This window comes from Ursus maritimus, unplaced genomic scaffold, assembly GCF_017311325.1.
Source record: "Ursus maritimus isolate PB19 unplaced genomic scaffold, ASM1731132v1 scaffold_19, whole genome shotgun sequence".
Taxonomy (NCBI): domain Eukaryota; kingdom Metazoa; phylum Chordata; class Mammalia; order Carnivora; family Ursidae; genus Ursus; species Ursus maritimus.
Window position 1 is genome coordinate 47,388,713 of NW_024424341.1, and position 13,813 is coordinate 47,402,525.

General features: G+C 41.8%; 2 protein-coding genes across 2 annotated transcripts in view; one reads left to right on the forward strand and one right to left on the reverse strand.

Annotated features, from left to right (window-relative positions):
* The window catches only part of LOC103657337 (zinc finger protein 91-like), a 686,132-nt gene that overhangs the window by 200,934 nt on the left and 471,385 nt on the right, over nt 1–13,813 (reverse strand). The gene's annotated exons all lie outside the window — the stretch shown is intronic.
* LOC103672893 (zinc finger protein 260-like) overlaps nt 1–13,813 on the forward strand; it is a 79,852-nt gene that overhangs the window by 38,493 nt on the left and 27,546 nt on the right. The window lies entirely within an intron of this gene.

The window sequence follows — 13,813 nt, forward strand, 5'->3', positions numbered from 1 at the left end:
AGTGTGTAGATGCAAACAGATAGAACCTGATTATTTCCGTGGCATTTGGTCATTAGAAAATAAGATGAAGAGTCATGATGCCTACCATTCAGGAACTTTTAGGTGAGAGCAAATGGGTTCATTGTTGAATTCAGGATTGTGGAGTCAATGTGAGGAAGAGGTGGTTTACAGGGGACTTTGCTTCAGTTGGGCCAGTTCCCTCTCTGTGTTATGCTGAGAGTTCTGGTGTCACCCCTGATGGGTCATCCATGGACCAAAGAGTTTTTAGTAGCAGTAGTAGTAGCATTTATTTTACATTTTTATTAAGAATAAAGCTTTCTAATATAATTTTCCCTGAAAATTCTGAGCATTTATGTTAACTTGCTTTTCATTTTATTTTATGAATAGACAAAGAAGAGACAAAATAGATTAAAATAATATGAACACTGGGTGTTGAATTTCTTTGGGAAGGCTTAGGAATGACAGGCCTAGAAGTACCCCCAGAGGCAGGGAGATCAGAGCCTACAGTCAGCTCCCCACTAGCTCAAACCAGATCCACCCCCTTCTGAGGCTGTGTGCTGGTCTGGCCTGGCTCTGGGATCCCCTCCCTTCCCAAGACAGATTTGAAGAAATCAGATTCTGAGGGGCTGTTGGTTTCATCTCTCCAGGGCTGGTGCTCACAATTCTCAAAACCCAGAATCCAATAAATGGGGCCAAAGGACTATATATTTTAGTGCCTTCATTTCTGTTTTTTATCCTTAAATCGTGTGCTTCACCATCCTTTCACCCAGAATCCTGTTTTCCATTCCCACAGATTCAGTAGTTGCTCAAGTCACAAAACATAAATATATGTATACATTATGACATGATTAAAGCAATCTAACTAATTAATCTCATAGTGTTAGGATGTTTTATTTCTGATTTTTAAATTAATTTTTGTTGACAACATTGAAGATATACTCTCTTAGCAGATATCATGTGTAATAGACGTAGAATTATGTGTAGTCACCACGCTGGATCTCCAGAATTTATTCATTCTGCTTAACTGAAATTTTGTGCCATTTGACCAACGTCTCCCACTTTGCCCTCAGCCATGTCCTAGAATCAAAATTCTACTCTGCTTTTAGGAGTTCAATATTATTAGATTTCAGATATAATTGAGATAATACAGTATTTGCATTTTGTGTGGCTTATTCCACTTAGCATACCATCCTCTGTGCTCACCCACATTGTCCAAATGGAAGGGTGTTTTTCTTCTTTTTTTAAGGCTGAATTTTGTATAGATTGATATTATAGTATATTTGATATTTTATTTATGATACATAATATATTCTATAATACATATTTTGAATCATAAATAATGTTCTAGTGTATATAGCACATTTTCTTTAACCATTCCTCCTAGAAAACAGGGACACTACAGGAAAATGACTCTTCCTATTTGCTAGAATAACTAAATTTGAAGAAAAATGAAATAAAATTGGTAACACCAATGTGGAGGAATTAAAATGATCCTATATTGCTAATGAGAGTATACAAAGTTCAGGAAAACTGGCATTTCCTTGTAAACTCAAACATTTTTCTATCCTGTTAAGAACATGTAAGCCCAACAAAGAAATCTCTCGGAACTACTAATCTACCCTTCCTTTCTCTATTTTTCCATTCATCATATTTCGCTCCTGTAGCATACAAACTTTAATTTTTTTAATCAATAAGGAAAAAGAAGATGAAGCACATAGGTGGGGCCCAGTACGTACATCTTCATGGTTATTACAGGACACCTGGTGCCCAGCGCGCGGGGTATTATGGGGGTGACGTCACATCGTATGTGCAACACGGTGCACCATAACTTCCTGGTGAACAGAAAATCAGTGCTCAATCAACATTGCCGTAACCAACGTATACACATTGCTTTCCAAATAGAGACTTGCTCGGACATGAGCGCTCACTAGCCTTCTTTTTGTAAACTTTAAAGTGCTGTGAAAGCATGTGGTCCTTCAGGATGGCAATGGTGGTCTTTGCTGGGAACCGACCGTAAACTCACAACAGTGAGAAGTAAATAGTAAACTCTTTCCTGGGAACTCAGCAGGAGTTGTTTGTGTTGACATAAGGTGGCGGGTGTGGGGGGCTCAGATGTGCTGTGCCTGCGTTCTCCAGTGTGGCCACTAACCGTGGGTCTCCGGGAGCAGCATCCCCACTAAGAAGGAACTCGTGACAGATGCCAATTCTCAGACCCCGTTACAAACCTGCAGAATCACCATTTCTTCTATGGGACCTGGACACCAAATGATTTCTATGCACGTTCAAACTTGAAAGCACATCATTGCTTATCAGCCTGGGTTTACAGTAAAGGGTGGGTTTTCAGAACCACCATCACCTGCGCCCTCTGCCAGAGTCTGTCTGTTGGTCAGGGCGAGAGCGTCAGTGCTGCTTTACCTCTGTGCTCCAGGTGCTTCTCAGGTGGACCAGGGTGAAGCACACGGAGTCACGGATACAGTTGTGAGAGCTGCTTTCAGTTGAAGAGAGGATACCAGAGTGTTCGGCCTTCCCTTGGAAGGGGCAGGTCAGTGCAGCCCACGTTCCCCGTGCTGTGGCAGGATCTGTGGCTGGCTGTGGGAGGGGAGGACATCTGGAACCAGGATGGAGAAACTCACATTAAGTGTCCACATAGGACCTCCTTTTTTCTGAATCTTTCCTGTGACAAAGGAAGAGGGTGGCCTTTTGTGCATTTCAATATCCTTCTGGCTCTGAGCTGATGATAGCAGGTGAAGAAGCTGTGCTGTGATTTCTGTACCTAGTATCACTCTAGAAAGAAACCTAGAACAGAAAGAAGAGGCAGAAATGGCTGCTTCTTGGGTAAATCTTGTCTTGACTTAGCTTAGAGCTGTGTCTTTATTTCTTACTGAAAGGCCATGTATTAGAACTCGCAAACATTCGCTTCTCTACTTCTGGTGGTCCTGCCTAGCAAATATGTTTGGACTACTTATCCTTTTAATGAGAGTCAAGTCAGCCCTTTAGGCTATTCCTCCCTTCCATCCCCGTGCTGTCTCTCCATTCTCTCCAACCGGGTTTTCTATGCAGCATGAAGAATTCCTACCATGAATTCATGACCTGCAACTATTGAAATATTCCCTCTGTAACAGATCAATATGGGGATGTGTTGATACCCAAGATTCTCACTGGAGATGGGTCAGGTTTTGGGACCCCAGTAAAGAAGGAGAATAAATACTATTGAGGTTCTCCCTGGGTGAGGCCTGAGTCTATGTAAACTAGATGAACATGAACAAATAAACCAGACACTTGTTGGGCCCAGAATAAGTCAGTGTTCTGACAAAGAGAGCCTTGCTGTCTAGATCGCTTCAATGAAAGACTATTAAAAAATATTAAAGATTACAGGACATGGGAGCAATCTGCGGCTCGAAATTTCAGAAAATTCAGAAAACTGCTATATTTTCGTGATTGGAATCATATAAACATTTGATTTTTTAAATTTTTGTAAGCATTATCCCAGTGACGAGTCCTTCCTTGTGCTTCAGGCCACTGAAATCAATTTGTCTTATTACAGTTGATGTTAATTTTGTTCACTTGGTTCAGGGTCTCTCTGCCAGTTCCCTGAGAAAATGAAGGCTCTCACCTTTGTCTACTGGACATCCTAGTCTTTGCAAATAAAGGTTATAAATTATTCCTTGTTCTCGTAATTTGCCATTTTATCTTTCATAGCATTACAGGCATTCTCTCCTTTATTACTTTTCTATTTTCAGGAAGAGGAAAGAAGTATAGTATAATTACTATATGTTCAAGTGTCTTAAAATTCTATATTGTAACTCATCACAAATGACAAATGACATCATTCCAAGGAAATAATCAGGCTTTTGTTGGTGTACAGAAGGAAGTATTCATGATGTTCTGTCTTGACTTTAACCTTCCCCTCTGCTGAGATTATCTGTAACCTTCACTCTAGTTTAGTGATAATTCTAGAAACTAAGTGGCATAGAATCTTAAAATGAGACATCTATTCCTTATTTTTGATTCAGTAGTACTTGGAAGTGAAGTTAAGGACCAAAACATTGAAAATGCTCCTATGTGTTCTAAAGTGGCCATCAGTAAGAGCGTTGGGAGAAATAATTTTCTATATCCTTCTATAATGTGCTCTCTTCTCTACTGAGCATAGTGCTGGATTTCAAATTGAAGATTCTCCAGCAAGAGTCATGTTTCCTTTTTTTATAAGTAGGTCTTGCTATCTCTAGGCTGTTTTTGGCCTTTTTCTTTAGAAAAGTAGAGAACCCTGCCGTATGAAGAGAAAGGAGACAATAGTCACACACCCAGGTAGGTGGGAATGAATGAAGCAGATGACACAGTTGAGGGTCAAAGGAGAAAACAGCCTTAAAATGTGGTTTGGTGGCATTGGGTGGCTCAGTTGGTTGGTGTCTGACTCTTGATTTTGCTCAGGTCATGATCAGAGTTCTAGGATCCAGCCCCATATTGGGCTCTGCCCCCACTGCTTGAGGATTCTCCTCCTCCCTCTGCCTCTCCTCCCACTCGCACATGCTCTGTCTCTCTCCCTCAAGTAAATAAATAAATCTTTTAAAAAAATAAAATGTGTTTTGGGGAGCTCTGCTTGAATGGAATGATCCTGGAAGGCAAGGTTTATTTTTCTGGTGGTCACAGAGGGACATCTCCTGTCTCGTTCTTCACATGCTCCTATATGCTAAGGACTTACCTTCTCTTCCAATGTCTTCCATGGCATTCATGGTGAAATCCAAAACAACCATCCCCAGGGCCAGTGAGCGGTATATGTGATCTGATTGCTGTTCCGTTGCTTGTGGAGGCATGTGAAACTGTACACTTAGGGAGTTTCCAAGTGGAGGCCCCAATGTCTTTTACTCCTCTCTTTTTTGGGGGGTGCACTTGTCTCCTGGAGACACACACACATTCTGGTACAACATCAGGAATGTGGGGTAGACTGACCCTCCCCTATCCAAACTTACATAGAGCAGCTCTCCCCATGGAGGCTTCCCCATTGATGAGACCCTGTGGTCTTTCCTCAGAAATGTACCTGGGAGCTGCAGTGTTTACATTGGCCTCACAGTGGAATAAGTTGGGCCAGTCATTAAGACCGAGTTGATGCTAGCCCTTATCACTGACTAAGTGACAGAATCTTTGAGGATGGGACCCTGGAGATGGTAGTTCTAAAATCTACCCAGGGGATCCTAACGACGCCAAAGCTGAGAATGACTTTTGTAAACATTGCTTTCCAAACTTTCATGTATGTATAGTGGTATACATACACTCAGTTTGTAGCTCATGAGACTCGATTGTGGGGTCACAAGTTCAGGTCTCTTGTTGGGTATTGAGATTGCTTAGATACATAAACTTAAAAAAATCTCATGTATATACAAACCATTTGAGGTTCCATTAAAAACAGATTCTCTGGCGCCACACTCAGATACCACTACTTCCCAGGTCTGCATGAAGCCCATTAACTTGTGTTTTTAACAACCATTGAGGTTGCTGTCCCCAGACGTCATTTCCAGTAGCACTGAGAAAGCGGAAGATCAAACCTGAGTCCCTTATACCCAATCATCCTGTGTCAACACACATACTGCCATTCCCCGTGAAGACTGACATCTCCCAGAAAGATGACCCTCTCTTCTCATCCCCTGCAAGCTGGGAAGGGACTGGATAAAGTTGTGTTGTCTGAGCAAGGCTGTTTGGGAGAAATAGCACGTGCTGATTCATGAACGGAATGTTCATTGAGCACCTACTACATGCTCCATGTTTATTAGGAGGCCCTGGGCCCAGGACACTGTGCTGGGAATCTCACATACATTATGGAAGTTAATCTTTCTATAGCCCTGGGAATTGGGTACTATATGTTCATTATTCCCAGCAGCATTTGGATGCTGGGTACGCCTCCCTGGAATTGTAGAGATTGTTTCTCTTCTTGTTCATTATCATTAATCTTAAAAATAATGTTGTCCATGATAGCACAAATATAGAGAGCAGACTGGGAGAAAGGAAGGGTGGATTAGGGGCTCTGGGTATAATTTGGTTCATCAATCATTTGCATTTATGTCTTTGGTTAATTTTATGTGTGGACTGTGAATGGACATCTCAGGAATGGAAGGTGGGATGTTACCTGTTAACTTGGAAGCACTGTTTCAACCAGACATGTGAAACTGACTCCCTAAATGTTTAGTCCTTTACTCTGCTTTATCCGAGTCTGGGGCTCAGGAAAGCGTGAATGCCAGGTTGGGCCACCCAGATGGAGCTGCCAGGAACTCTGTTCTCTGAGCTTTTCTGCGAAGGGAGACACAGAGACTGGCGGTGGAGCCGTGGAGGGCAATTTCATGGTCTCAGCTCATTTTATACAAAATCTGAGATGATAATTCTGTGTTAGGCTCTGCAACCCCCATTTAGGCAGAAGAACTATTCCCGATGCGAATTCTGAGGCAGCTGAGGTTTGTCCACAATAGCGTTAGCCCCGAAAATGAATCCGGAATCTAGGGTGTCAGAAGGTCGCTGGAGAGGTGGGACTGATGGGCGCCTTCTGCGTTCATATTGCACAGCGTAATGGTGGATGTCCAGTCCCTTACCACCCCCCCCCCCCCCCCGTTTTGGGTTCCTCTGCACTGTGGCAGGTGCTGTACGCGGGATCTTGAGGGGTTCACCTGCATTCTCTGTGCGTGCATGTGTGTCATTTTGGCAATAGGGAAGGGAGATGATGTCAAATATTCTCGGTGTGATAACATTAGTCAGAAGGAGGACTGGTCCATCCATAGACTGGTCCTAGCTTGCCTGAACCACAAACTCAGACGTGTGAGCTTGGTTGAGATGAGATTCAGGTGTGGTGCTCTGGAGCCCCGGCTGGTGAAGGGAGGAACACAAAACTGCAGGCTTGGGCCCAGAGAGAAGCTGTGTGCGCCCCCCCCCAAGTGCTCTGTGCGCATGTGCAGCACTTGTTAGGCGTCTCTATCTGCGCAGGCGCTGTGGGAAGCCATTACCAAGGGTGAAGTCTGCGGAAGCGAGGGCAGAGTCGCATTGGTATGTTGTGCGCATGTGCAAAAGTGAGCAGGGTGGGGGGCACCTGTTGCACTGGGTCTTCCGCCACCATGCAACGTTTTCAAGGTGTTTAGGCCACTTGAGAAACTGGTCAAAATGAAAGGTAATACTGTGATCTTAAAAGGTGAAGTAATGTACATGGAAATTTTCAAGTGTTAATTTGACCATTTAATTTGTCTACTCAATTTGTTAGGCATAGGGAACCAACCTGAGTTGGTTGGGTCTCCGACTCGGTTTTGGCTCAGGTCATGATCTCTGGGTGGTGAGATCAAGACTGGCGTTGGGCTTCTGGCAGAGCTCTGCACGTAGTCTGGTCGAGATTCCCTCTCTCTGCCTCCCCCTCTTAATTAATTAGTTAATTAAATGAAAAAATATAAATAAAAAATGAATACATAAAATAAATAAATAGAAACATAAATAAAAATCAAGCTACTTATCTTTAACAAATAATTAGTAGGGACGTCACACCTGTAGGAGCTTCGGGTGAGGTTTTTATTGAGAGGATACGGAAGCAAAGCAAGGACAGTGTTTAATTCGGTATGTCTTAAATAGTTGCCTTATTTTTGGAAAGCTTAGTTGACTGTAATTCTTTGTTCTTAAGTTCATTTTCTTCCTTTCCAATACAGTGACTGTGAATTAAGTTGTGCTTTGGTTATAGAGGCTACCGAGGCATTAGAGCCACCTGAGTCAATGGCTTCCCTGTTGAATTTAACAGTGAAAACACAGTTGGTAGGCTATTACTGATTTTTCTGCCTTTTTTTTTTTAAATTCATTTGCAAGGGTAGTTCAGTAATTGTTCACTCCTTGTAAAAATGCAGTCATGATGGTGCAACAATTTCACGTCCAGGAACCATCCAGTTAGGTCACATGTATATAAATCAAAGATCCACATTTCATGATATGATGTGATAGTAGGAGACAGATACATTTAAGTATGTAAATGTGTAAAAAAGGAGGTGTTTCAACAAGGGTGTTATATTGACAGTTACCACCAGATAAGGTATTTTAGGAATACAGTAAATCCATTTCTACTGGTGTGAAAACACCACCTTTATATTTGGATTGGTTAAGGAAAGCAATTTGATTGACAGTAAGTTTGATATGACAATATTTATGTAAACATTAAAGGAAGTACAAAATATTTTAGTTTGTGTGTGTGTTACACAATTTCAAATGGAACTTCACGTACCCTCTGAAATTGCACAAGAAGGAGGATACACCTCAAACTGATAAGCTATTATATCTGAAGGTCAAACTATTACTGACTGGGGGCAATGAAAGGGGACTTTTACTTTATTTAAATTAAAAATGAATAATTTTATTTTACAGTTAAAGTTATGCCTATGTGTAGATGTTTTCCAACTTTAACCAATTTCCACATATTTAGAAGCTTAAAAAAGAATACTCTGCTGCTTATATGTCTGCCTTTCAGTGGGTTTGCTGAGTTTCTGTTTAGGGTCCTGTAAAGTCAGTTTCATGAGGAATTGGATTTTCTCTGCAGCCTCTAGGGGGGAGACCATTTCCAGGACCATTCAGGTTCTTGACAGAATCCATCTTAAAAGACAAATTGGAGTTTTCACATGGGGCTCAATTTTTTTTTTAATGATTTTTTATTATATTATGTTAGTCACCATACAGTACATCCCCGGTTTCTGATGTAAAGTTCGATGCTTCATTAGTTGCGTATAACACCCAGTGCACCACGCAATACGTGCCCTCCTTACTACCCATCACCGGTCTATCCCATTCCCCCACCCTCCTCTCCTTTGAGGTCCTCAGTTTGTTTCTCATAGTCCATAGTCTCTCATGGTTCATTCCCCCTTCTGATTACCCCCCCTTTCTTTATCCCTTTCTTCCCCTACCGATCATTCTAGTTCTTATATTCCATAGATGAGAGAAACAATATGATAATTGTCTTTCTCTGCTTGACTTATTTCACTTAGCATTATCTCCTCCAGTGCCGTCCATGTTGCAGCAAATGTTGAGAACTCGTTCTTTCTGATGGCTGAGTAATATTCCATTGTATATATGGACCACAGCTTCTTAATCCAGTCATCTGTTGAAGGGCATCTCGGCTCCTTCCACGATTTAGCTATTGTGGACAATGCTGCTATGAACATTGGGGTGCATATGGCCCTTCTCTTCACTACATCTGTATCTTTGGGGTAAACACCCAGTAGTGCAATGGCTGGATCATAGGGTAGCTCAATTTTTAACTTTTTAGGGGACCTCCACACTGTTTTCCAGAGTGGCTGTACCAACTTGCATTCCCACCAACAATGTAGGAGGGATCCCCTTTCTCCACATCCTCTCCAACAATTGTTGTTTCTTGCCTTGTCTATTTTTGCCATTCTAACTGGCGTAAGGTGGTATCTCAGTGTGGTTTTGATTTGAATTTCCCTGATGGCTAATGATGTTGAACATTTTTTCATGTGTCTGTTGGCCATTTGTATGTCTTCATTGGAAAAGTGTCCGTATCTTCTGCCGATTTTTTGATTTGTTTATTTGTTTCTTGTGTATTGAGTTTGAGAAGTTCTTTGTAGATCTTGGAGGGGCTCAATTCTTTATTCAGATCCGTGAGTGGAGTGCTTTGGAGTTCCTGTGTAAGTCCAGGTTGACCTATTGAAACTGAAACAGATTTAGGTCAACTGTGTGGGAATCTTCTCTTAAGTGTGCACAAGGGGATTGTCTAGGGCTCCAGTGGGGATGGTTGTTCACAAGGGCAGTGGCTGAGGTGTCCTAGCAGAAGTTATAGTAACGTGTCACTCTGCAGAGTGTTGTTTAGGGAACGCACTAGTGAGAAGGGCCGGTGTCAGTTCAAGTCCCCTGTAATCCAACTGACTACACAAACAGGATGCCAAGGAGCACCCCATCATGGAGGGGCTTACCTCAACTGTCAGCAGCCCCTGTATAATCTACAATACATCCATGTTGAGTCCCGGGTGTTACGAGGAGGAGAAACCGGTGTAATAGATAAACTATGGACTATGAGAAACAAACAGGGCCACAGAGGGGAGGGGGGTGGGGGTTGGAAATACAACCACACGTTATTTAAGTCTGAGGTCACTGAGAAAATGGATTACTAGTTATATTACATCAGCGTTATCAGATGGGTGGTAGATACCATCCGTTGTCTACAGTTTTAATTAAGGTGAGGTAGGTTAATATTGGTGGTGGGATAATACATCATTCATTACCTATCAGCGTTAACACATTAAAAACCAATATGTTCTGTCATTAAAATATCTTAGGATCATACACAGAATAAATTATGCATTTCAAATCCACTGTATGATCCTTGTTGAAAATACAGATTACAAGCATTCAAGAAGCATTCTTGTTCTGATATAATGACCTAGGAGTCATAATTTCAATAATTTTCAGGCCTGAAGTAATTTTAAGAAATGTCGATGTACAATCATATGCCCTTTTAGGGAAGAGTTAGCTGTCCTCTCCTGATATCTGGGAGGGTTTCTTCATTTCATCCATATCAACTAATATTCTGTGCATCTGTCTATTGCTACTGTAAAGATACATCAGTATTTTAATGGATTGCCACCACGTTTTATTTTTGACTTTTTAAGATTTTAATTCCAGTTAGTTAACATGAAGTGTTATGTTAGTTTCAGCTGTGCAATGCGGTGGTTAAACAACTCCATACATCACCCAGTGGTTATCACAAGTGCAGTCCTTAATTCCCATCATGTGTTTAACCCTTCACCCTACCACCTTCCCTCTGGCAACCATCAGTTTTTTCTCTATCCTTAAGAGTCCGTTTTGTGATTTCTCTCTCTCTCTTTCCATTGTTCTTTCTCTGTTCCACTGCTTTTCTGACTTTTCATAGTAATTTTGATGTCTTTTCTCTTTTGCTATTTTGTCTCCTATTGTTGAGATTTGTACAAGCAGTTCCTGACTCCTTTACCCAGCCAACAGATCATACTGACTATTCAAAACTAATTCACCGCAGTGTCCCCTCTGGACTCTACAATAATGGCCTTCTGTAAAATTACACATAGGGACCGATAGGGACCAGTTTCAATGCATGGGTGCAGATATCTCTACAACCCGTGTCACCTTGAAGAAGTTACACAATATGAGCCCTTCACCCTTCAACAACCTTAAGTATTTAAGGACAGAAAATTGGTCTGAGGTGAATGATGAGGAACAGAAACAAAAATGTTCACCTTTAGCCCAGAGAGCTGACCTATAGCCTGCATAGTTTTGATAAGAATCAAATGTAGCTGACTGCTGTGTTCTTAAAGGGCCTCATGACTGCCTGTACCTCTCACCCGTAATTAATATTGAACTGAACGATAAGCACCAGAGAAATTTTGCAAAAGTAGTTTTACAAGTAGAAATTTGAAGAAACATTTATGATCTAATACTTCCTGCATGACCCCTCCCCCTGAGCACTGAGCATAGTAACCACCAGCTTTATGCAACCGGAAGTGCAGCTCTTTCTGCCCAGGGGTCCTGTTCCCCTGCTACTTTAATAAACTTACTAAGTTGCATCTTAAATATCTCAAGAATTCTTTCCCACTGGATTCAGTGAATGATCACACAATAATCTTGTTACCAGAAAAAACAAAAAACACCAAGATTGGCTGCTGGTTGTTCCAAAAGCTAATACTCAAGACACGAGTTTTGACTGGAAGGGAATATGAGCTTTATTCAGGAGGGCATCCGTTTGGGAAGAAGGTAGAGTCTTGTTCAAAAGCCACTTCCAAAATTTCGGCCTGGTCCAACGAGTTTTAAAGGAGCTTGAGGCCGGTAATCGGTAAAAGAGGAGCCCGGTAATCTGTAACACGTCTTGCTGCTTGCAGACTCCATGGTGTCAGCTAGAGACGTTCTTGCAGATTGTGTATTCGTGCCCCTGGGGAGAGGGGTTGTGCAAGAGGGTTCTGATCCAAGTCTTCCTAGGAAACAATGCATGATCTATAGATACACAAAGAGGTTTGGTTTATCAATCACACATGCTAAAGGTGCATGCTAATAACATTTAAAGACTGTGAAGTTGGGCAAAGGGGCGCTGGCAGGGCTTCTAGGTAACTTAAAAAAGATCCTCTAGGTTTATTCTCTTGCTGCAAATGGAAGGATTTCCTTCTTTTGTGAGGCTGATTATATACCAAGAGTGAATGAGATGGCAGAACTCCTGTGAGTAATCTAGCTAGTATCAGACATTAGCTTTTTATATTATGAAGAGTTGCCTGTCTGGTGTGGCAAAGTGTTGTTTGATAAACATTTGCTCTTTCCTTTTTCCTGTGAATGTGCTTACCCCCTTTTGAAATTCTAAATCCGTATCCCCTTCTCAAGTGACAGTGGCATGTAAGCATCAATTCCCTGTCTTTGAGCCTCGTTATCTTTTAGGTTCCCATAATTAAGAAATTATTTTTTTCCTTTTGTGAATCTGTGTTATAGCAGTTTAATTTATTAGACCGGCCAAAGAATTGAGAACAGATGGAGAAAAATGGATTCCTCTCCTAACACTCATTCTGTTGTTGAAAACTGACCTTGGTGCTTCAGACCCAAAATATAATGTGAAGACAGAGTTGGGGATAGAGAGGAACAACAGCTTTATTGCTTTGCTAGGCAGACAAGGCTGCAGCAGGTCAGGGCCTTCAAAACTGCGAGCCCACCCGGAGGAAGGGGTTGGGGGTTTGTGGGGAAATACAGGATCTGGCCGGTTTCGACAGGATTTGTGTCTGTGCTGCCGGCCTTATTCACCAGGTTTTCAGAGTGGTACTGGATTCCTGGGGTGGGGGAGGGAGGAGAAAAAAACAAGATGAAGGAAGGGGGAAGGGAAGGTTTCTGAAGAGAGGAAAAAGGATACTTAGTTTAATATCAAGCCTTGCTGACATTTTAATGCAGCCATTTTGATTTTTGTTCAACATTATGCTTTTAAGTGGTTTCACTTTGAGTCACCAGAATAACTGTATTAAGACCACTTCATATTTTATAGTGAGCAATCACTCAATATTTTCTAGAATGGCTAAAATAAAGGAAGGGGATAACACCGCATTTCTATGAAAATATCGAGAAATTAGAATTCTTTTGTATTGCTGATGGGAGTGTAAAAAATACGTTCACTTTGGAAAACTGTTTGGCAGTTACTTAGGAAAATAAACATTTGCCTGTTTAAGAGGAACATTTACCATCCCAAAATATGTGTCTTCACCCATAAGGATTATTTTCTGCTGGTTTTTTTATTTGTTTGTTTTTGTTCTTTTTGTTTTTGAGAGAGAAGGCATGAGTGAGCTGGGGGGGAGGAAGGGGGGAGCAGAGGAGAGGGAGAGAATCTTAAGCAGGCTCCTTGCTCAGCAGAGCCCGACCTCATGACCCTGAGATCATGACCTGAGCCGAAATCAAGTCTGACTCTCATCCAGCTGAGCCACCCAGGCGCCACTAGGCTGTTATTTTAAAGAAACAGCAGACAAAGGAAAAGCTCTGAAACCCAGTATGTTTACTTTTCTAAGACATATTTGCATTTATAAGGGAAAGCTCCATTTGTAAGGGTGTCTCCCTCTGCTTAGCAGAAAGAGGGAGAATGTATAAATCTCCGGAAACTCTGATCGGTGGAAAAGGCATGGATTTAAATCTGGATAGCAATCATAGGCTTGGTTGCTGTCCTTTGCCTGGTCACCTCCCCCAGATGCTTCCCAATAGGATCACGTGTGGAGTTTCAAAACCGATCATTGCTGGTGCCCTCCTCCTCGGGTTCTGTCTGTTGGTATGGGTGGAAAGGACAGTGTCCTGTTAGTTAAGGGCTCCAGGT